At 41.2% G+C, this 22759-nt stretch overlaps 3 long non-coding RNA genes across 3 annotated transcripts; all 3 read right to left on the minus strand.

Annotated features, from left to right (window-relative positions):
- Positions 1-4442: 4442 nt before the first annotated feature.
- On the minus strand, positions 4443-5233 carry LOC135475521 (uncharacterized). Its single transcript, XR_010445057.1, has 3 exons — positions 5133-5233; positions 4895-4984; positions 4443-4481 (listed from the first exon to the last, which is right to left on the minus strand). It is a non-coding gene; the product is annotated as an uncharacterized LOC135475521 (long non-coding RNA).
- Positions 5234-12273: 7040 nt separating this feature from the next.
- LOC135481818 (uncharacterized) lies at positions 12274-19740 on the minus strand. Its single transcript, XR_010446185.1, has 4 exons — positions 19562-19740; positions 17672-17688; positions 15559-15666; positions 12274-12411 (listed from the first exon to the last, which is right to left on the minus strand). It is a non-coding gene; the product is annotated as an uncharacterized LOC135481818 (long non-coding RNA).
- A 1509-nt stretch (positions 19741-21249) lies between these two features.
- Positions 21250-22681, minus strand: LOC135462205 (uncharacterized). The gene is made up of 4 exons (XR_010443443.1): positions 22545-22681; positions 22245-22261; positions 21773-21918; positions 21250-21616 (listed from the first exon to the last, which is right to left on the minus strand). It is a non-coding gene; the product is annotated as an uncharacterized LOC135462205 (long non-coding RNA).
- Between the last annotated feature and the right edge of the window lie 78 nt (positions 22682-22759).

The following is a 22759-nucleotide window of genomic DNA, read 5'->3' on the forward strand; positions in this document are numbered from 1 at the left end:
AGGGAATAAGTCATTAGTCACATTGTACTCTTGACATTATACCAATAGCAAAGGTACCAACTAAATCTCAAAATTATCCGAGGCAAGAAACACTTCGCGATATTTGGCCAAATAACAAAGATGTTTATAGCACAAATCTTAGTACAGTACCGTAAAGCTGAGATGTGAGTTTCCATCCTGAGCGAGCTCAGTGCTGGAGTTCACTTTCAGTGTGATGGCAGACTCGTGGAAGACAACTCGGGGATGAGGGCTGAATACATAGTAAGGGTGGCCATCTTTCTCGAGTGTTATGGTGAATTTTGAATTCATACCCTGAAGAAAAAGAAGTACTTTGTTAATGATTGAAGAACCCCGTGAGTTTCCCTCGGGATCTGCCCGATTTTCTCCCACCATAATGTTTCGTCTCAGTGAAATATTCTTGAGTACAGGGTAAAACACCAATCAAAAAAGTAAATTAATTCTCTTCCAAGCTTTCTCACTCGATTTCAATGTGGCCGAGAAAGCACTACTGTCAGTCTGAAAACAGTACTGTTCGAACAAAAACGATTCAATTCACAATACATACTCCGGATAGTCCAGTGATTCCAGTTCTGAAACAGATTGTTGCAATATGCTATCATACAAATCATGTCATTACCATGCCAGTCATGTTACCATACCGGTCATGCCGTTGCCGTCCAGGTCATGCTACCATGCAAATTATGCTACCACACAGGTCATACTACCACGCAGGATATGCTACCAAGATGGTCAAGCTACCACGCAGGTCATGCTATCATGATGGCACTGCTACCACACAGGTCATGTTACCATGATGGTAAAGCTACCACACAGGCCATGATACCATGATAGTAAAGCTGCCACACTGGTCATGCTGCCAATGATTTATTTGAACCTTTTTACAGAGATTTCATGCAGAACATTAATCAGAAAGTCAAGAAGACAATACAAATTTCTTTCAATTTTAAAACCCTTTAGATGGCCACCGTCGTATAATTAAGATATTCTTGAGTACGACGTAAAACAACGCACTTAAGTAAATAAATCAAAAGCATTTACACTATTTAAACCACTGCAAATAAGCTTGCAAGTGGGTTTCTAATATTTTGTTGTTTCAAAGGTTTCTACATCTTTCCTTACCTGATCCTGATCTTGGACATAGATAAGTTCTGACACATCCAGCTGAATGGGAGTGCCCTTCCGTGCGTTCTTCAGAATAGACGCGCTGTACAAGGACCTGTCAAACTCTGGAGCGTGGTCATTAACATCCTGCACAGCGATCAACACCAACATCGTAGCAGTTGTCTCCCCTTTCTGCATTTGGCCTGGCGCAACAGTCTCTCTTTGGCTGAAAAAGGAAATGGTGTGGTGTAAGTATAAAAGCTATTATTTTATTGTTTTAAACATGCATATTCAATAAATGCATGTTGATTAGATAGTTACAGTTGTTTGTATCGCGTTGTTGCAACATTTTCATTCATCGTTCCATCGCTTCGCAGAATCGTGTCTTCGTTCCTAAACATCGTTCCATCGGTTTGAGGTATTGTCACATTGATTGGTTCCATCTTTCCATCGCTACGCGCTGTCGGACATCGTGCCATTAATTCGTTCCATCGTCGTGCCCTTAAGAAGGATCTCTTGGTTTAAAGTGAGCTTGTATGGAGAGGATTATGTAGTATTGCTCCATTGAAAAGCTTGTATATACCAGGTCGACAGCAAGGTTTTGCATTGAGGTGCTTTCCGTTAGGTAGTGGGTTTAAGAAAATTAGTGGCAAAGTAATAACATAGGCCTAAATAAGTAGAAAAAAAGTGGAGTAGTATTCGCAAATTAGATTAATTAACATTAGGTAAGTTGCAGGAATCCAACAATCTTTGGAAGACAAACAATGGACTAACTAACATACCTCGACAGTCAAATCAAACACGCTTCCCTGATCGAGCAGCTCTGGTAGATTACTGTCAAGCTTGCCATTTACAGTGATCTTTCCTGTAAACGCATCAATACGGAAGTCACTTCTGGAATCTGGAATCAGGCAAAAGAAGCCGCAGGTATGATGTAGCATTTTTGCACTAGTAGATATATAACTTTCTTGAAATGACGCAAAGACCAAAGACTACGAATGGACAGTAGAACTACATAATAATTTTATTTATCTATTTGATTGGTGTTTTAGGCCGTACTCAAGAATATTTCACTTAAATGACGACCGCATTATATTACATAATAATAGGGCCCATAATTGTTTATATACTCGTACGGACACCTTTTATGTTCGTTAAAATACTCAGTTATGAATTCTTCACGCCTACTATCGCGGTCAACAGGGGAAACAATAATGACGGGGGGGAAACCCCAGACCTCCGCAAGTTAATGGCGTACTGACATAGACATATGAAAACCGTCTTAGTGGGAGACAAGGGATTTTCAACGAATTTAAAACAAAGCCAAACTAGCGCCGTGGACCGCTTATTATCCCCAGGTCACAACGAGCAGTGAGAGTGGGTATCTACAAATTCCCTATCCAAGTGTGTAGACGGAACTTTATCGTTTTAGACAAGAAGTGAAATATGGCATCGTCAGATGACACTGGGAAAAATTTGGAATAATCACCGGCTCCCAAGGTTTTGTATACTAAAGGATATAAGTGACTTGTAAATCCATTATAATAGCACGGTTATAATGTGTTTAGGAAACAGTTTTGAAATGCTAACAATTCAAATAAAACCAGGTCAGTGTGACAATGTCATTATGATAAAATCAAACTCCTTACACAATTCTTAAATTTCACTGGAATATACGAATTCAAAAAGGAACTAAGCAAAGGAACCTGGTTGGGTAATGGGGTATATGTCCCAGTGCAGGGAAAACACCAAAAAATGATGATTTTTCACCAAGAGTGCCTTTTTGATGCGTTATTACTCCATAACCAATTCTTCTATGGAAATGAAACTGTTATGAGCGCAATGGCCAAAGATTTGTTCTTCTCATTCTGCAGTATGTCTTCAGAGTTGCACTGGGATTTTGAAACATGCACTTTATTATCGTAAACATTTCTGAGTTTGATTGCCTTATCTGACTCCAAACATTGAAGGAATAACAGAAATGCTGGAGCTCTACTCACAGTTCAAGAAGCGATACGCTATGGGATTTGATACACCGCCATCTCCATCCATGGCTAGCACAGAAATAACTGGTGTGCCCTGAAATGAGAGGGGCATCAGAAAGAGCAAATCATACAATTCAATGGAAATATTCGAGCAATAAGAGATGGCCAAATTGGAATTATCTAAGATGTTGGGCATTGCATATTTTAGCCGTAACAGATGCCATGGGTTATTACTGAACAAAGTAGCATATTCTTTCTTTCATTTAATAATGCAAAGTACAGGTTAAACTTGTTCGTTTACTTGACTCTTTCAAGTGCAACACATGTTATCTAATAACTCGGCCGCCGATGCGGAACTTCTCCATATTTAATTCTGTTTGATTTGTGTATGTCTCCCACAAAAAATTACCACTCTCCATACATAGCTGTCGATTGTAAATGGATGCAATGGCACGACCGAAATGCGCAGTTTTCAAGTTGCGTCATAACGCCAACAGAGTTACGTCCCACGGCATGGCAACAAATATTACTTACTACTGTGGCGTTCTCTAGGATGACCGTTGTGTAAGGTGTGTTAACAAAATAAGGCTTGGTATCCTGGACATCTTCGATGGCGATGATCACATCAGTGGTAGCGTTAAGACCTCCGCCATCCTGTCCCACAAACCACAAACACACTGATAACAAAATGGTATGACTGTAAATAGTGACTTTGCTATATATTGTGGCATGGAGGGTTACTTAAAAGGTAAAAACTATCGATAAAGATATATTGGCTGATAAATTTCCACAGAAACTTTCATGATATCCCTGAAAATATTGTCTAGAGACTATGCAGAATCTCCTATTTTATTTGATTTATTTATATATTTACCGCTATGCTCTAGAATTTTTCACTGTATGGTGGCGATCAGTTTTAAGGGTGTAGGAAACCGAGTGCTTCCCCAAAGACTTGTAGACAATTCGACTTTAATGAACGTAGAGGGGGAATCTATAAGTCCCTCGTCCAAGACGGGGATTCCAAACAGTATTGGACATTATTTTCTGTACCATACAGCATATGTTCTATAACCTGTGAGTTTGAAATGTTTTAGTAGAAAAGTGAGCCAGGACAGTTAACATAAAACTAGAAAATTGTTTTACTTCAATAGGTGCATATGTGATGTTTGTGTAGAATCTGTAGTTCAGACAGGCAGCTGTTAACAAACAGAGTTAAGAAATGTTGAGAAAGAAATTCTCCAATGATTTACAAACCGTGGCAGTCAGCTGTAACTGGTAAAAGTTGTGCTTCTCGAAATCCAAAGTACCGTTTAGGTAGATATGACCTTGACAAGGTGTAGTTCTGAAGGTCGACCTGTAAGCCTCATCTGTCAACTGTAGGATAAATTTTATACAGGCCTGGTAAACTAATAATAAAAACTTGAGCTCCAAACATCAGAAAACACCATTCAGCTATGCATTACGTAGCGTATGTCAATACCATCTTAACAACATGTCACAACATTTAAGTACCTGTGTAGTGGTCTACACCTCTTTAGGGATTATCAGCATAGTATCTACTAAACACTTAATGATTGTCTTATGCTCTATTTTAATAGAGCATAAGACAATCATTAAGTGTTTAGTAGATACTATGCTGATAATCCCTAAGGAGGTGATCATATTTGCATTAAATAGCGGGCGAACCTCCTGGCTTATAGCCGAGCAGGCAAAGTAGCTTAAGATGGATTCGAGCCTGCGACCGAGACCAACTGAAACAGAGAACCAGCCATGCCTTGATGACTTACCTCAAGAGAATAAGAAACACTTCCTCCTATTCCTGTATCTGGATCCACAGTCTGTGTCCCATCAAAGACCAAAGTGCCGTTCGGGGCATCCTGTTGTAAAGAAAAAAGACAATTTGACAGCTCTTGACAGATTTCATATGTATTCATCAAAAGCAATACCATCATAATATTTAAATATCTTCTAAATCTTAGACAGCAGGTATACACACCTACACAGACTGCTCATTGGTCAACTCACCTCACTGATGCTGGCTCTGTAAGGGGTTCCCCTAAACTGGGGCACCTCATCGTTAACATCTTGAATGAAAAGAGTCATAGAAGCATACACCTGAAAGTGAAAAAGACACTACAAAAAACTGCTCAACAGTTACATGAATATGTGTGATGCTTCATATCATTTCTTCTGAAAAGTCAACTTTTCTCCTTAGTGAAGTACAGCACGAATGATATATTTCCTGTTATTTCCAATAAATCACTTCTGCCAACATAATTTCGGAGCACAACACACACGCACGCATAATTCGAGTTCCATGCGTCGGAATAGATTCGCCCGTCGGTTTGGAGAGAGGCTAATGACCAATCAGTAGCGCTCATATACCCCGGTTCCCCTACACGCATTAAATATTTGAGATGACGACCGCATATTTTCGGATTACATTATTAGTTTATTTTTTATTACTTTTGGGACGAATTATCTCCGGTCGCTCGAGAGGGGGATATACACTACTAGTGTAAAAATCTACAGTAACAAAATGGCGTACCTCTTGCTGCATTCTCTTCGGCCTGTGCAAAACCATCAAAGCTGACCAATCGTGGAGGGTTGTTACCTGCAAGAAGTATCATAGCATGATAAAAGACAAAAGCCAACCTGTGTGATTGGATGTAAAATTATCACACTTTAGACTCTTTTTCCCTATTATCTGTTGTGTTATTGCATATTCACAGGTTATGTTGTGATTGTTGACTGCGCTGTGACTGCTCTCGAAGAATGGTAAATAGTCGACTCACCTTGAGCTTCTGAAATACAGCAAAGAAAATAGCCGATACAGACCATCCAGACATGCGCCATTGTGTCCATCCGCGTGCGTTACTGGTGTTGGCAGTCAAATTTCAGGATAATATGTTCCTTACCCGAGTGTTGGGTAAATAAGGTTGACACAAATATGATAAACTATCTGGTCAAACCCTATTCAACAATTCAGGAAGTAAACTCTTCAGATTATATACATTTCAGATTACATAAATTTACCGACCGGTGTCTGACACGTAAAATCGTACCTGGCAATGAAATATAGGATTATTTAGGAAGATGGCCTGTCAGTCGCTACAGCGCATGTTCAAGTTGTGGACAAGTCCTTTCATGTTTGCCACCGTATCACGGTGTAGCTGTAAACAAACTTGCCAAATTTCCCAGACTTGTAGGTTTCTGGAAAATTCTATTCCTGTATGATGAAAACAAACCGAGAGGCAGTTGATCCGGCCAAGTGCCCATTGAAGTGTATCTACCAGTCAACCGAAGTTCAGTGAAAACGCAATTAATGATAAACTCAGTAATAAATGACGTAACGACACGTTTTCATACCATAGCCAAAGTCACTTGCACAGCTTAGCATGGATAGCGTGACGTCATAATTAGGTCACTAGGCCCAGTTCCACACAGCGGCGTACGATATTCTTTTATCGTACATTTGTCGTACGATATTTTGTACGTCACTATTACCGTACTATTGTCCTAAAAGGGAGATATCGTACCTGTACTACATCTTTGTGAAACCAGCCCCAGCTCTTCTCATGACAAAATGAAGCGTTTACTAGTGACACCTGGGTTTTGACATGGCATAGCTTGCCTTACAGAACATAAAATGCCATAAAACCTATGATATCCGTTTACATTGAAGGATTGTCATTCAGGGAAATATATTTTTAGAAATGTTATTTAGACAAGTGAGTCACTTCAGGCCGTTTGAAAAAGACACGTGCGCTGACACTAACTTGCTCCATCGTGCAGTTGATGGCCCTTACATGACTTACAATTTAATCTCAAATAAAGGCTTTCAACGCTTTACATGGTCTACAATCTATCATCTGTAATTATAATTAGAAGAAGATCCTGTTGTAACGTACACTTTGTCTCAGACGTTAGACAAACACGGAACTAAGATGTCCTAGGATAAAAAAAACTGCTGGTATACACTTAAATTTCATCAGTGAACATTTCTTTTTCAAACGGCCGAAATGACTTAGCGAAAGGTATACATTAATAAAAATAGTTTCTATAGTCTCACTGGCCATATTTTCGCGGTAAATAAAGTATACTTACCGGATTGTTTACCCCATCACGGATCGCAAAACGCAAGTTTCTCTCTGGAGGGTCCTAAATCAAAGAGTAGATTTTCCGGAAACTTTAATGAATCTTTATGAATCACATGATGGTATGTAGCTTTTGTTATGATTTTTTAATATTTTGCTTGAAAGCTCTACAATTTTCTCTCTGGACGGCCCTAAGCCAAAAAGCAGATTTTGATACAGTCATATACGTGTTGCTTTTACAATTTATTTATACAATTTACCTGAAAGCCTTCAGATGTTCTCTCTGGAAGATCCCAAGTCGAAACGTAGAATGTCCAAAAACTTAAGTAAATGTTCATGACACACCTGTATGACTTTTCATACCATTATTATATCTTAGCTGCATGAAAGACTAAATTTTCAGCAGTGGTGTGTGAGAACTTGTATCACGTGTTTTGAACACTAGTGCGTGTTTGTTCTATAAGTGAAAACTTTGTTTATATTAGTTTGAAGACAATTCTGTTCCAATCCTGATTGAAATAAAGACATGAAATTTGTTAAATGATCTATCTGAAGACTAGAAATTTATGTTGTTAAAGGCAATAAGTGTGGGGTCTGCGTTACTTTGAAAATAATGTGTGACTGTTAGGTTTTCGAAGTTCAAATAGGTCAACCAAGAAAACGACACAAATAGGAGAAACTACCTGGCCAGACCCTATTCAGCAATTCAGGAATTAAACTCTTCAGGTCATGTACATTGCCTTACCTCTCAATCACACATACACATCTATAGATGGGTTGATGTTAACAGAAAATAGTACCAAATAATTTAACAGAATTCAGACTGAGGAATGAAGCGGAGTTATTCTGTTAATTCGACGTAGTAATAATTTGCAATAACATAGCAATATGACAAGCTGTCAAATTTCATCAGGACAGATTTGAGAAGCTGGATTATACTCCTTACAGCGAATGTGCCGCTCTTTCACATTATCACGAATATGTTTTCCTACCGTAGATTAGCACGGCAGGGTTTATGTTATAAATAATTCAGGCTTTTATAAGCTTGGCGACAGGCGTCGTTGCATGGAACCCAATAAAATTTGGGCAATCATTACACGCAGCAATCGGAAAGATAAATTTATTTAAAAACATAACTCAAGAGAATTGTTAATTGCATGCGTAAAGGAAGCGTAGTCAAAAAAAAAGCGCTGGAGCTATCCACACAAATGGGAAGAGAATTGTAGTTTTTGAGCAACTAAGAGATTCGTTCTTTTGTAAGGGAGTCATACATGATATTGGTAGTGAGTTAAATGAAGAAGGGATTTTGTCTGAACTAAAGCGGTGTAAATGTATCAAAGCACAAAGGCTGTTCAAAGGTAAAGATAAAAGTCAGCCAATTGACGATTGTCTCAATCTACTCTGTATAATACGGTTTAATTTGTTATGAGGTTACCAGTTAGGTATAAAAGGGTTATCATCGTTTCAGTACCCAAGTGAGGGAAAAATACCGCAATTCCTAGGTCCTATGGGTCAATAACTCTCACATCTTGTATTCGTAAATTCATGGAAAGAATGATAAATAAAGTTTGGTTCCTCAGTAAGCACAATCTGTTCAGTTCTGTTCAAGGTGGTTTTCGAAATGTTCGCTGTACAACTGATCATGTTACCGCTCTGGAGTCTTCTAGTCGGAACTCCCTTTGTAATAAAGAGTATTTACCTGCAGTGTTCTTGGACATAGAAAAAGTCTTTGATATGGTATGGAGAACAGCAGTTTTAATCAAACTTGTAAACATGGGCATTGGGGGTAAAATCTTTATTTATTCAAATTTTTGTTCCTTACAGGTTTATCCAAGTTTGAGTCGGTAAAGACGTCTCCAGATGCGTTTCTGTCGAGAACGAGGTATTTTCGCCAACCTTATTTATTATCGCCATCAATGATCTGCCTGGGGTACTGCCGACTAAAATATTTTGCCTTTCAGCCGCGAGAGCCTGGGGCACGGGTAGTGCGAGATCGTGATTCCCTTTTTCTCCAATACAATTCCTCGTATTAATTTGCAGGAATTCCAGATTAAAAGATGATTTACTCAGCGGGTACCAATCTGTTCGACGCAAAAATGGATGTGGCCGTTTATGTCCGCTTCCACCTCTCTTCCAGAATAACTAAGGTTAAATTATTTGCTATTTTCTTTGAAACTATCCCTACGTGGCGTTTTCGCGCCATTAACAAGCACTTACAATTATTGTATCTAATGTCTTTGAGGAGCACGCAGCCGTGCATTCAAAATCAAACTTTTAGTGTGTGTTATGGAAGGGGTGACTTGCGGGCATCAAACCATGATTGAACTGTTTTTATCTGTAATTTCTGTGGCACCGGTACACAACGTTGTATAAGCACTTTATGTGTCTAATTACTTATTTTATATATGTGTGCGTGTATATACATACATACAAACATACATGTGTCTCTTGAGCGGGTCTAATACGCGTCACATCTATTAACCTTGTGCACAAAAAGCGCTGCATTGCCATTTAACAGAGACAAAAGCGTCGGTCACAATCAAAATCGTCTGCACGCATACTGCGAACTGTTGCCAGCACAAACGATTAGAAAGCACATGTATGTATAGGCTACTTTACCAACCATCATGATCAGCGCCAAGTCCTAAAATTGTAATTCGACATAACATAGTATAAACATTAACACTTTGTAAAATTCAGTTTTTAACACTTTGGAAAGTAATAACCTTACATCACGAATGCTTTCCCTTCTCCACACTAACAAAACATTGGATTTAATATTATTAAAGTTATGTTACATGGCATTTCAGTTTTATTCCAAAAATTTCAAACTAAACAAATGTAGTCTTGACAGAATTCAACATATATACATATATGTAGTCTTGTCACAATTCAACATACATTTGTGGTTGACAGACAACACGTGTTAGGCGAGTGTAATATTCATTCACTTCATGATTATTTGCTTCGTCGTAATTACAAACTATATATGCCAGCTACTAAGACACTGGTGGATTAAGTGTCTAACTGACGGGAGAGCAATGTCCACATCCGGGACATTTTGTGCCATCAGCCAAACGGAAGTATGTCATCACGGGATCTGCGCAAGGCGGAAGTGGGCATGGAAGAGGAAAGCACACCTGTCAACAGACATCAGATGAAAATTAGACGTACACAGAATACAGAATGAGGAATGTTGGAATAACGCTCACCAAACGTGTTCCTGTTCATCTTTGTTCACTTGACGGGTTAATTTGCCGTGTAAAATGGCAGTTATCAAGTATCTAGCAATTATAAAGTTTCCTAAGTGGCTTATGAAATAATCTGACTGGCATTTGCGGTCGATCATATGTTCATGCAGCGGGGATCGGTCAGTCATTTATACTACTGCGTCATTAGAATCAGGAGAGTTTCTCAGTACTGCGTATAGCCTACTTAACCGAGCCACGGAATTGCACAAGGGGAGGGGTTGTGTGATCGGTCCAGTTTTATGAAATCGGTCCTAGATCCACCTTTCGGGACAATTTTGTCGTGATTTCAGTTTGAATCCCTCCTGATACTTCCAAAGCGGTTCAAGATGAGTTTGCATAAAGTACACGGCTCAAGTACACATGAAATTTGAATGAACGCTGGTCAGCAGAATATTTATAGACTAGTCATCCGTGGCTGGAAAGTGGGCATGGCGTAATACTTCAACATTAACCTGTGTTTTGGGATGTTGAACAATAAGTTCTTGTCTTGTTACCAACTATGGCAACCTCCCAAATGGATGAGAAGAAGTTGCGACACATTGAGTCAACATATATCCATGCATCAAATATTAAACCAGTGGCTCTGAAAGTCGGATTACCAATGCCTCAAATCGAATAAAAATGTATTACTGGAGTTACCGAAAAGTTAATGACAATGAAGTTACCAAGGCAACCTTCGTATTAAGTTTGTATAGTAATTATAAAACTCCAGATTTTACCATTCGGGCTCGAAGTTAAAATGTTAAAACCAATGTAGTTACCAAGAGCGGTTAACGTCAAAGTCGGACAAATGTGAATCATGGCACACTGTGGACCATGGCATACGTATCAATATACCAATAGCTAAACGACTTTCACCTCTAAAACTCTGAGGTGCAAAAGGCGTGGACGGAAATCCACATCGGGGCGGTCAGAAGCCATCGTATCATGCTTAACAGGTTAGAGTCGTCGGGTGTATAAGGAATGCCGAAAAGTGTGTTTATTTAAATACTTTGAATTCCGTCTATCTAAATCTGAAACCCCACAAACTCACTTGATGGAGACTTTGACGAGTCAGCGACGGACATTGGTCGCACCCTTCACATCTGGTACCGTCTGGTAAATAATAAAACGCCTTCACCGGATGTTTACATGGTGGCAGTGGACAAGGGAGGTGTGGACAGTCACTGGGCTGTGAACACAGAGGGTGTAACAGTCATGTGAGTCTAGTTTAACCAGTAGTCAGTGGACAAGGGAGATGTTGACACTCACTGGGCTGTGGACACAGAGGGTGTAACGGTCATGTGTGTCTAGTTTAACCAGTAGTCAGTGGACAAGGGAGATGTTGACACTCACTGTGCTGTGGACACAGAAGGTGTAACAGTTATGTGTGTCTAGTTTGGACAAGGGAGGTGTGGACACTCACTGAGCTGTGGTCACAGAGGGTGTAACAGTCATGTGTGTCTAGTTTAAATAGGAATAGCAACCTGTGGATGGTCGTGGGTTTACCCCGCGCTCTGCACAGTTTCCTCTCACCATGATAGTGACCACCGTCGTAAAGGTGAAATATTTGTGAGTACGGCATAAAATACCAGTCAAATAAATAAATAAATTAATTAATTAACCATTATGTATCTATACACCAAATGTTAAACCACTTTTACATCTAAAAGGCCATGAGATTCAACCCAAGCAAAGGTACGGGCAGATATTTAACAACGAGTGCACAGAAGCCATCACAGCACGCATAACGTGCATTCCTCTGGCATATACAATTTGCCGAAAGGTGTGTTTAAGCACTGCCTACATGTATCTAAATCCCAGACCCCACAAACTCACTTGATGGAGACTTTGACGAGCCAGCGACGGGCATTGGGCACACCCTTCACATCTGGTACCGTCCGGTAAATAATAGAACGTCTTCACCGGATGTTTACACGGCGGCAGTGGACAAGGGGGTTGTGGACACTCACTGGGCTGTGGAGATAGAGGGTATGCAAAGCCATGTGTGTGTAGTTTAACTGACAATCAGTGGACAAGGGAGGTGTGGCCATTCGCTGGGCTGTGGAGATAGAGGGTATGCAACAGCCATGTGTGTGTAGTTTAACTGACAATTAGTGGACAAGGGAGGTTTGGCCATTCGCTGGGCTGTGGAGATAGAGGGTATGCAACAGCCATGTGTGTGTAGTTTAACTGACAATCAGTGGACAAGGGAGGTGTGGCCAATCGCTGGGCTGTGGAGATAGAGGGTATGCAAAGCCATGTGTGTGTAGTTTAACTGACGATCAGTGGACAAGGGAGGTGTGGCCATTCGCTGGGCTGTGGAGATAGAGGGTGTGCAACAGCCATGTGTGTGTAGTTTAACTGACAATTAGTGGACAAGGGAGGTGTGGCCATTCGCTGGGCTGTGGAGATAGAGGGTATGCAACAGCCATGTGTGTGTAGTTTAACTGACAATCAGTGGACAAGGGAGGTGTGGCCATTCGCTGGGCTGTGGAGATAGAGGGTGTGCAACAGCCATGTGTGTGTAGTTTAACTGACAATCAGTGGACAAGGGAGGTGTGGCCATTCGCTGGGCTGTGGAGATAAAGGTTATGCAACAGCCATGTGTGTGTAGTTTAACTGACAATCAGTGGACAAGGAAGGTGTGGCCATTTGCTGGGCTGTGGAGATAGAGGGTATGCAACAGCCATGTGTATGTAGTTTAACTGACAATCAGTGGACAAGGGAGGTGTGGCCATTTGCTGAGCTGTGGAGATAAAGGTTATGCAACAGCCATGTGTGTGTAGTTTAACTGACAATCAGTGGACAAGGGAGGTGTGGCCATTCGCTGGGCTGTGGAGATAGAGGGTATGCGAAGCCATGTGTGTGTAGTTTAACTGACAATCAGTGGACAAGGGAGGTGTGGCCATTCGCTGGGCTGTGGAGATAGAGGGTATGCAAAGCCATGTGTGTGTAGTTTAACTGACAATCAGTGGACAAAGGAGGTGTAGCCATTCGCTGGGCTGTGGAGGTAGAGGGTATGCAAAGCCATGTGTGTGTAGTTTAACTGACAATCAGTGGACAAGGGAGGTGTGGCCATTCAATGGGCTGTGGAGATAGAGGGTATGCAAAGCCATGTGTGTGTAGTTTAACTGACAATCAGTGGACAAGGGAGGTGTGGCCATTCGCTGGGCTGTGGAGATAGAGGGTATGCAACAGCCATGTGTGTGTAGTTTAACTGACAATTAGTGGACAAGGGAGGTTTGGCCATTCACTGGGCTGTGGAGATAGAGGGTATGCAACAGCCATGACAATCAGTGGACAAGGGAGGTGTAGCCATTCTCTGGGCTGTGGAGATAGAGGGTATGCAACAGCCATGACAATCAGTGGACAAGGGAGGTGTGGCCATTCACTGGGCTGTGGAGATAGAGGGTATGCAACAGCCATGTGTGTGTAGTTTAACTGACAATCAGTGGACAAGGGAGGTGTGGCCATTCGCTGGGCTGTGGAGATAGAGGGTATGTAACAGCCATGACAATCAGTGGACAAGGGAGGTGTAGCCATTCTCTGGGCTGTGGAGATAGAGGGTATGCAACAGCCATGACAATCAGTGGACAAGGGAGGTGTGGCCATTCACTGGGCTGTGGAGATAGAGGGTATGCAACAGCCATGTGTGTGTAGTTTAACTGACAATCAGTGGACAAGGGAGGTGTGGCCATTCTCTGGGCTGTGGAGATAGAGGGTATACAACAGCCATGACAATCAGTGGACAAGGGAGGTGTGGCCATTCTCTGGGCTGTGGAGATAGAGGGTATGCAACAGCCATGACAATCAGTGGACAAGGGAGGTGTAGCCATTCTCTGGGCTGTGGAGATAGAGGGTATGCAACAGCCATGACAATCAGTGGACAAGGGAGGTGTGGCCATTCACTGGGCTGTGGAGATAGAGGGTATGCAACAGCCATGTGTGTGTAGTTTAACTGACAATCAGTGGACAAGGGAGGTGTGGCCATTCGCTGGGCTGTGGAGATAGAGGGTATGTAACAGCCATGACAATCAGTGGACAAGGGAGGTGTAGCCATTCTCTGGGCTGTGGAGATAGAGGGTATGCAACAGCCATGACAATCAGTGGACAAGGGAGGTGTGGCCATTCACTGGGCTGTGGAGATAGAGGGTATGCAACAGCCATGTGTGTGTAGTTTAACTGACAATCAGTGGACAAGGGAGGTGTGGCCATTCTCTGGGCTGTGGAGATAGAGGGTATACAACAGCCATGACAATCAGTGGACAAGGGAGGTGTGGCCATTCTCTGGGCTGTGGAGATAGAGGGTATACAACAGCCATGACAATCAGTGGACAAGGGAGGTGTAGCCATTCTCTGGGCTGTGGAGATAGAGGGTATGCAACAGCCATGTGTGTGTAGTTTAACTGACAATTAGTGGACAAGGGAGGTGTGGCCATTCTCTGGGCTGTGGAGATAGAGGGTATGCAACAGCCATGACAATCAGTGGACAAGGGAGGTAGAGGAAGTGGAGGATGTAGAGCTTAACCAGCAGTTGGTGGACAAGGGAGGTGTAGACACTCGCAGGACTATATATGGAGGGTGTAACCAGTCGTGCATGTGTAGTTTGACAGGTAGCTAGTAGACAAGGGAGGTGTAGGCTGTGGATTTAGAGAGTGTTTTAGCTGTGCGTGTGTAGTTTATCAGACAGTCAGTGGACTTGATTGTAACTGCCATGCATGTGAAGTTTATGAGGCCGTCAGTGGACATTGGAGGTGTGGCCCCTCGCTGGGTCGTGGATATAGATTCCAGACACTGTATATATGCATTGTTACGTTTGTATATCACTCCGTTTGCTGGTATAAGCGAAGTGTCTGACATCATGTAATGACGCTGACCACTCATCCGTTAGGAATCAGTCATCTTGCACAAAGACAATGCTGTGGCGAAATGACTTTAGTCAAGGGTCCACAGCAAGAACGAGAAATCTAGAGGTAAATACATCACATCATCAGTACTTAGCTGCTGGGGGGTTGCATGAATACTAAGAGCAATGCAGTTACCAGTTAACCCATTAATTTTAATGCTGATCCAATAAGACGGAAAGACCTTTGTGTTCATGAGAAAAAGAGAAGAATTTACGCATTTTTCACATCCGGGGCATCTCGTTCCATTCGGCAAGTAGTAAAAGGTATGCTCGGGCTTGTCACATCGAATGGGCGGACATGGGAGTCTGGGGCACTCTGCTGGCTGCGGGAGAGAAACTTGTAGCTGTTATCCAGTGGCCTGTCCTACCAAACCAGTTCAGCGCCTGAGCTAAGGCGGTCCAAATATACTGATGAGCCTGACCTAATCAGATTTTTGTCAGAACAGTTCACGTGGATAATATTCAAAAACACTAACGTCTTACCTGGTAATAAGAAGAACTATCAATAAAAGGCAACCGTATAACCGTATTCAAAAAGTTCGCTGTATGGCAAAACATGTGATCCAATGTTGAGACATATTTATTTAGTTTTCTACAAATTTCAGTGTCTTCAACATCGATTGCATCAGAGCGGACGATGCAAAATGTTCCACCAACATGTACGCTTTCTTTTCTGTACTGATAACTTGATAACGACTGTAAATGACACATGGAAAGGTACTACGTCTATAAAACGATTGAGTGAATGAATGCCTGGGGTTTTACCTCACACTTAACAATTTTTAGTTATATGACGACGAGGAATCGTTAGGTGTGTAAAATGCCGCCACTAAAGTATCATGCCGAAGAAACCAAACATGACACCTCATCCAATCACGTTATACTTACACTGGGTTACTTCGACCTGTTTCCTTGCTCTAGCCTCAGAGTGCTGAGCGCCAAGCTATGCAGCAACAAATGTAATTTTTAAATCTTGTCCTCTAAACAGACATTGGTGTACCAGGCGTCAACTAATAAGGACGTTGCATGTCAATAATCGCAAGGCCAATTCCCAAAGCGACGTATAACACAAAACAACTAAGAAAGAATTAAGAAACTACATGAACTACAAACATAAGACGTAATCATACAAAGAGAAGCAGCCAACAGTTTTCAATGATGTTGGTAAGACGCTAGGTATGTTTTAGGCGAATGAGTGAAATCAGTATTCAAATCGTGTACCATGATAACAAAATAAGTATTTCTGCTGCTCTTTGATTACAACTGTTAATGAATCAAACGCGGCGATCTAATTCTACACGATGAACATACAGCATCTACTCGCGCCAGAGATTCTGGACTCTCTGTCTTTGGTATGGTCTGACCCGGGATTGATCTCTGGTCTCTCGACTATAATGTATAAAACGAAAAATATGTTTGTATGCAAAATGCTGAAATGTAGGCCCCAAACGTTTTACATTTTTGAGGAATGTTTCATGTTTCTTCAAAACTGGACTGTTCAAAACCCCTCTGTTTTCTGCACATTTTCCGTCAGTGGTCGGAAATACTTGAAAATGACGTCATCGATGAACATACTGGGAACGGGGAACCAGCTTTGCCCTCCCAACTCACGCTTTTCTCCAACAAAGTTGTTTTGACAGCCATCACCGTTGACCTCACCACAGCGGGATACTTCATTTCCGGACTGACCACTGGGGCCATAGGAAAACTGTAGTTTAAAGCCATCATGTACGTCTTAAGAACAAAAGTGAATATAAATAATAACCAAGCGTTTTAAAGGCTTATGGTTAGGTGTAACTCACATAGGAAAGATATAGGCCTACAAGAAAAAGTTTTGTGAACACCTAACACCCAAGATGACATAATTAGTGATAAATGGATTCATGAAAAGTTAAACGGAGCATTGACAAAGGATTAGTTAGATACAGAACTGCGGAACTTTTCCTTTTTATATTCTGACAGACGGAGGGCTACAGGCTGAAACATGCAGACACTAGGCGGCTCTACTCTAAATCGAGGCTATATAAAAATGTGGGCGACTTTGGGTGAAGTAAAAAAAGAGGTGGGAGTTGGGTTGGGTGTGGGAGGGCAGGGAACACTCGCGTGGACCAGAAATACTCGCAGAGTGTTGAAGCTATGGTGAATAACTATATCTTGTTAGGCGGTACAAGACATAATACTGAAAATATTTCTGTATTGTTTGGCAAAGAATTCGTGTCTCTGAACAGTCCAGTTTTGTTATTTATCTTGTTGTAGCGCTCCGTCTGTTTGCATATAAAATGGAGAGCTTTAGTTCTGTATCTAGGAATTAAATAAAGAATAGCTTACCCAAGACGCCACAGAACCTGAAACATACATGCAGAAGAGTCGCCTGTTATTGAGATAAACTTTCCTGTTAAAGAAGGTACTTACAGAAGTAAACGGCAGTCTCTACTGACCATTTTAATCGACTCCATCTTGTTTGATAAAAATTGAAAATGAAAAATTGTTTGTGCTGCAGATACCAAAACATAACGCATATCAATTAAGCTTTTCAGTCTGGCTATCTGGAACTGTACTTCAACGCGCGGGCATTATTCTAGATTTCCCTTATTCTAATATGATGACAGCCTCCGCTGCATGGCCAGACTGGCGTTTTATAGTTGTGCCTACTAATTACTGTAGTGACCTATCGATATTTATCAAGCCGATTTTGGTTACAGGAGCGCATTTTCCTTACTATTTATGTAGTAAATATGTTAACTTTAACCTCAAAAATACATAGCCCCTAACTTTCGCGTGGTACATTGCCATACCACCACATGCAGCTTGCACTTTTCTGTACAACATATAAGAAATTCAACCAACAAACAGACAAAAGTAAGGATATATTTTAACTAGGTACAAATAAACACTGCATCAACAACCTAAATGTCTGTGTGGCAGTATTACCCACCCCGAGCTCCTTCACTCTTCAGTTCGGGGGCAAATCTTGGACTCAATTGCCTGGATTGCGCATGTGTAACCTATACGACCAGTATAACAGGTGGGGAATTCGGTCTCTTTTTTTTTTGACTTTCTAAACAGTGGTAAAGACATTTTTAACAGATTTTTTCCATAGGACCGAAAATTTGTGACGTAAAAAAGATGGTTGATGAGATAATTTCTAATTACATTATATAAAAGAATAATTATTACACATAATAATGATGACAGATTCCTATCTTGTGTTCTTTAACACGTGCGTGGTATTGTTGGTAATAAAGTATGACATGTTGGACCATGATTTCTGTTTTTGGTTGAAAATATTGACTTGAATGGAGCTTTTTTGAGATATATCGATTTTGCATATTTCCCTCCCCACTGCTAAAGACAGCTCGTTTTATATTTATTTATTTATTTGATTGGTGTTTTCTGTCGTACTCAAGAATATTTCACTTATACGACGGCGGTCAGCATTATGGTGGGTGGAAACCGGGCACAGCCCGGGGGAAGCCCACGACCATCCGCAGGTTGCCGGCAGACCTTCCCACGTACGGCCGAAGAGGAAGCCAGCATGAGCTGAACTCACAGTGACCGTATTGGTGAGAGACTCCTGGGTCAGGCTAGCGCGCTAATCATCTGAGCCACGGATGCCCCGCTCGTTTTTTATGCAATTCACAGAGAACGTCTATCTTCTGTATTTGTTCTGTTCTGATTGATTGATTGATTTATTTATTTGATTGGTGTACTCGAGAATATTACACTTCTACGACGCGGCCAGCATTATGGTGGGTGGATACCGGGTAGAGCCCAGGCCAAACTCACCACCATCCGCAGGTTGGTGGAAGACCTTCCCACTTTCGGTGGGAGAGGAAGCCGGCGTGAGCTGGACTTGAACTCACCGGACTGGTGAGATTCCCCTGGGTCATTGCGCCGCGCTAAGTGCATCGACAACACCCGTGACCATTTGACAACTATCACGCTGCATTGTTTTTACTCGCTACGCTATAGTTTTTATGTTGCATTTAACATGACAAAAAACTTGTTGAAGCTTGGATTGGAGGCGTAGTTTGCGTAGATCACTCTGCACGTGATCAGACCACTTGACCAACAACTTTCGAACAACTTGGCTAGGTGTCAAAGCATGATGGTTTGCTGAAACAATGTGGGCAACTCGTTAACCTCCTTCCAATCCCCCACTCAATCACTCATTTATCAACATAATATACGCATTGTCTTTACAAAACCAAAGCTTACCTTGAGTAACTGACCATCCAGCCAAGAGGAATACGAACACGGTCAACATGTTTTTTTTTTTGGCCCTGTAGTCCTTATCAGTGTTATATTCAGGCACTGTTAACTATACTTCGCCTGTCATGAGATAAGTACTTGTACAGTGTGAAGTCCACAGGTTATACACTGTCCTTGTAAACATGGCATTGTGGGGAGTTATTGAAAGCTTCTCATATCACTTTACACAGATGCCTTACACAATAACTCTGGTCATGATATTCTCTAAAAACGACAGTGTACAAATTTACACATCACACAAATTGTCTCATTTCTGTAGCACATCTACAATGACGTATGTATATGTAACATTGAAATATACGTCACTGTGGATGTGCAAGTTTGTAGACTGTGTATAACTGGTACTCAAGATCATGTGGAGTTTGCCACAATACTGCGCACGCCACTGTACTCTCTCATTTGTACATAGATCTTTATCTCAGCTAGTCTGTTTTCTCCAACATGATCACTGTCGTTCATGTCAGTGAACTGATGATGAATGAAGCACAATGTTCATCATCAAATAAATATTTTTGTGGTGATGAATATCCTCGAAACACTTCAAAGTCTCAGTGGGAAGTTGCGCCACTCTAACCAAGAGGTGTTGAATGTATCCCGGCCTTGGACAAAGAATTTTGTTAGTTTATCCAAGTCTCTCCGGTTTCCACCACGATAAAAATAACCGTCATCGCATCAGTGAAACACTTCTAAAGAATAACCTAGCAATCAAACACATGAATGAACCAATGAAAGACTGAACATGTTGGCAAATCATTAAGCTGAACTGCTTGTCGGTCATTCTTGGGGTGATTTATTTATTTATTGGATTGGTGTTTTACGCCGTACTCAATAATATTTCACTTATACGACGGCGGCCAGCATTATCGTGGGAGAAAACCGGGCAGAGCCCGGAGGCGGAGGGAACCCAGATCATTACCAGTATTAAATAAAAACAAAGCAAAAACTTTAGTTATTTCGGCAGAGTGGTGGAAACAGATCTAAACGATCACAAACACTTTTTTCGGACGTGCTTTTAACTGTATAAATCAACTTTTAATCACAAATTCTTGCGAGACAAGACTATGCGCCATTTTGCAGCAATCGGAAACACGATGTCGCGTCACTCCACGGAGTTCGTGTGACGTAAGCGGAAACAGCTGCGTCCTCAGGTTATGGAAATCCAGTCAGACTGGTTAAAATTGATCACATAGTGGCGCTTTCGATTGTCACTATGTGCGCGATTTTGGTTACGTTAAACCGCGATATCTCAGTAATGCTATATCACAAAACTAAAAGTTATGCTTTTTAAATTTCACGAGGGATTCTTTATTGATGCACACACACACACACATATATATATGGTCTAGTGTTGTCTTTCCTTATAAGTTGCGTGACAAATTTCTGGCACACGAGGTGCAGTTTAACCAGGCTGGACTTGAAGCAGAACATTTGTAGGTTTCATCCATATAGATCTGTCCACGGTACACAACCTGTCGTTGTTTGCGCAGTCTTATGTCCGATAGTTGAAGACGTCTTGTCTTCCACTTATCCAACGCGGGAAAGTTTGTCAGTAGGCCTACTTTTCTAGTGGCCAGTATAGTTTTCCAATTATCTAATGGTCAGTATAGTTTTACCAATTATTTAATGACCAGTATAGTTTTCCAATTATTTAATAACCAGTATAATTTTCCAATTGTCTAATAGTCAGCGAAGTCTTCAAATGATATAATGACCAGTACAGTTTTCCAAGGGCACATAGATTTCCTTCACCTATTAAACTGACGGCTGTCTAATAATCTTATGAGCATACCATTAAACAACAATCAATCAATCAATCAATCCATCATCGGTCATTTCAAACAGGTTACACGATGCGCAGACTTATTAATAGCAAGATAAAACAGTTTTCAAAATATCTTTTCACCTTTATTGGTTTTAGCAAAATCTGTTCAAACTCAATACAATTCCCTCTTAATATCCATGCAAATGACCTGCTGTCTCCAGTTCGTGTGCCGAAGGTGTCTGTAAAGAAATATAATAAAGTCATTATTTCGATGCTTTCATCCGCCCATTCCAGCCTACCTTTTTTTTATTGGGAATATACTAGAAACTACTGTTCCATGTACACAAATATCGCAGGTTAACTTGGAGTTTTCGCAAATATAGGCCACAACTTACAGCATCGAGACACTTCAATCCGCGCAGTATGGGTCACCCTGGCACGTACGTCCAAACCACTGAAATGTTCGGATCTTGACGTTTTTACAGTTGATTGGCCAGGCCGGGGTAGACACAGCAGGACACGGTGGCGCCAACCTTGTGACCTTAAATGACCACATACTGTGTAAATCTATTCTTTTCCCAATATATACACATCTTTTTACTATATACCAGAACGCTTGAGGCTTCCAGGGACAAAAAAAAACTGATTTTGAAAATTATATTGTCATTCAAAATAATAGCAGAACTACTTTTTGTCAGTGGGGTTAGAGGCATATTTTTGAAACAGCAAAAGCTTTTCACATTATTACACTTTATAAAGATTCCAGTAACAGCCTTTAGGTAAAGAGCATCTAAAAGAGTAACTAAAATTCCGTTAATTAGAATATCCTTATCACGTGCGTGTTAATTTACATTTCCATTTACTCACCTCTGATAAGATACCACCTATAAAAAAAGTAAAACGGTGAAAAATAAAACATAATTAGTTGAGTCAACTCCTCAGCTCTGATATAAGCAAACCTGAAACATCAGCATTTAAAGTAACTCCGAACAACAAGGACGGTTGTATAGGCCAGTTCAGTGCGCAGGATTTAGGCGGAGGAGAGAAAAATAGTGGAATCTCTACTTGAAGGCAGGTCCTGTGTGTCCACATTCACTTTAACATAGCTGGTAAATGCTTTCAAAGAGAAGGAATCGCCAAAAGTTCATTAAAGTACACATTACATACCCTGGGTTAAACCCAGAACAATCAGCAAGATGATAAGTGTTGGTGCCTGCATCTCGACGAGATATCTGGGAGGTCGACGTATAGCGTATATGGAAGTTTCCGCAGATCTGTTAAATGGTTAATGAATAGCCCCAGTGGTTTAACACACCGTGTAAACGTATAGATAAGATAACGGTCCGTCACTCGGTGTGTCGGTCTGGGACATGAGTATACGG

The sequence above is a fragment of the Liolophura sinensis genome, chromosome 1 (genome assembly GCF_032854445.1).
Source record: "Liolophura sinensis isolate JHLJ2023 chromosome 1, CUHK_Ljap_v2, whole genome shotgun sequence".
NCBI classification, from domain to species: domain Eukaryota; kingdom Metazoa; phylum Mollusca; class Polyplacophora; order Chitonida; family Chitonidae; genus Liolophura; species Liolophura sinensis.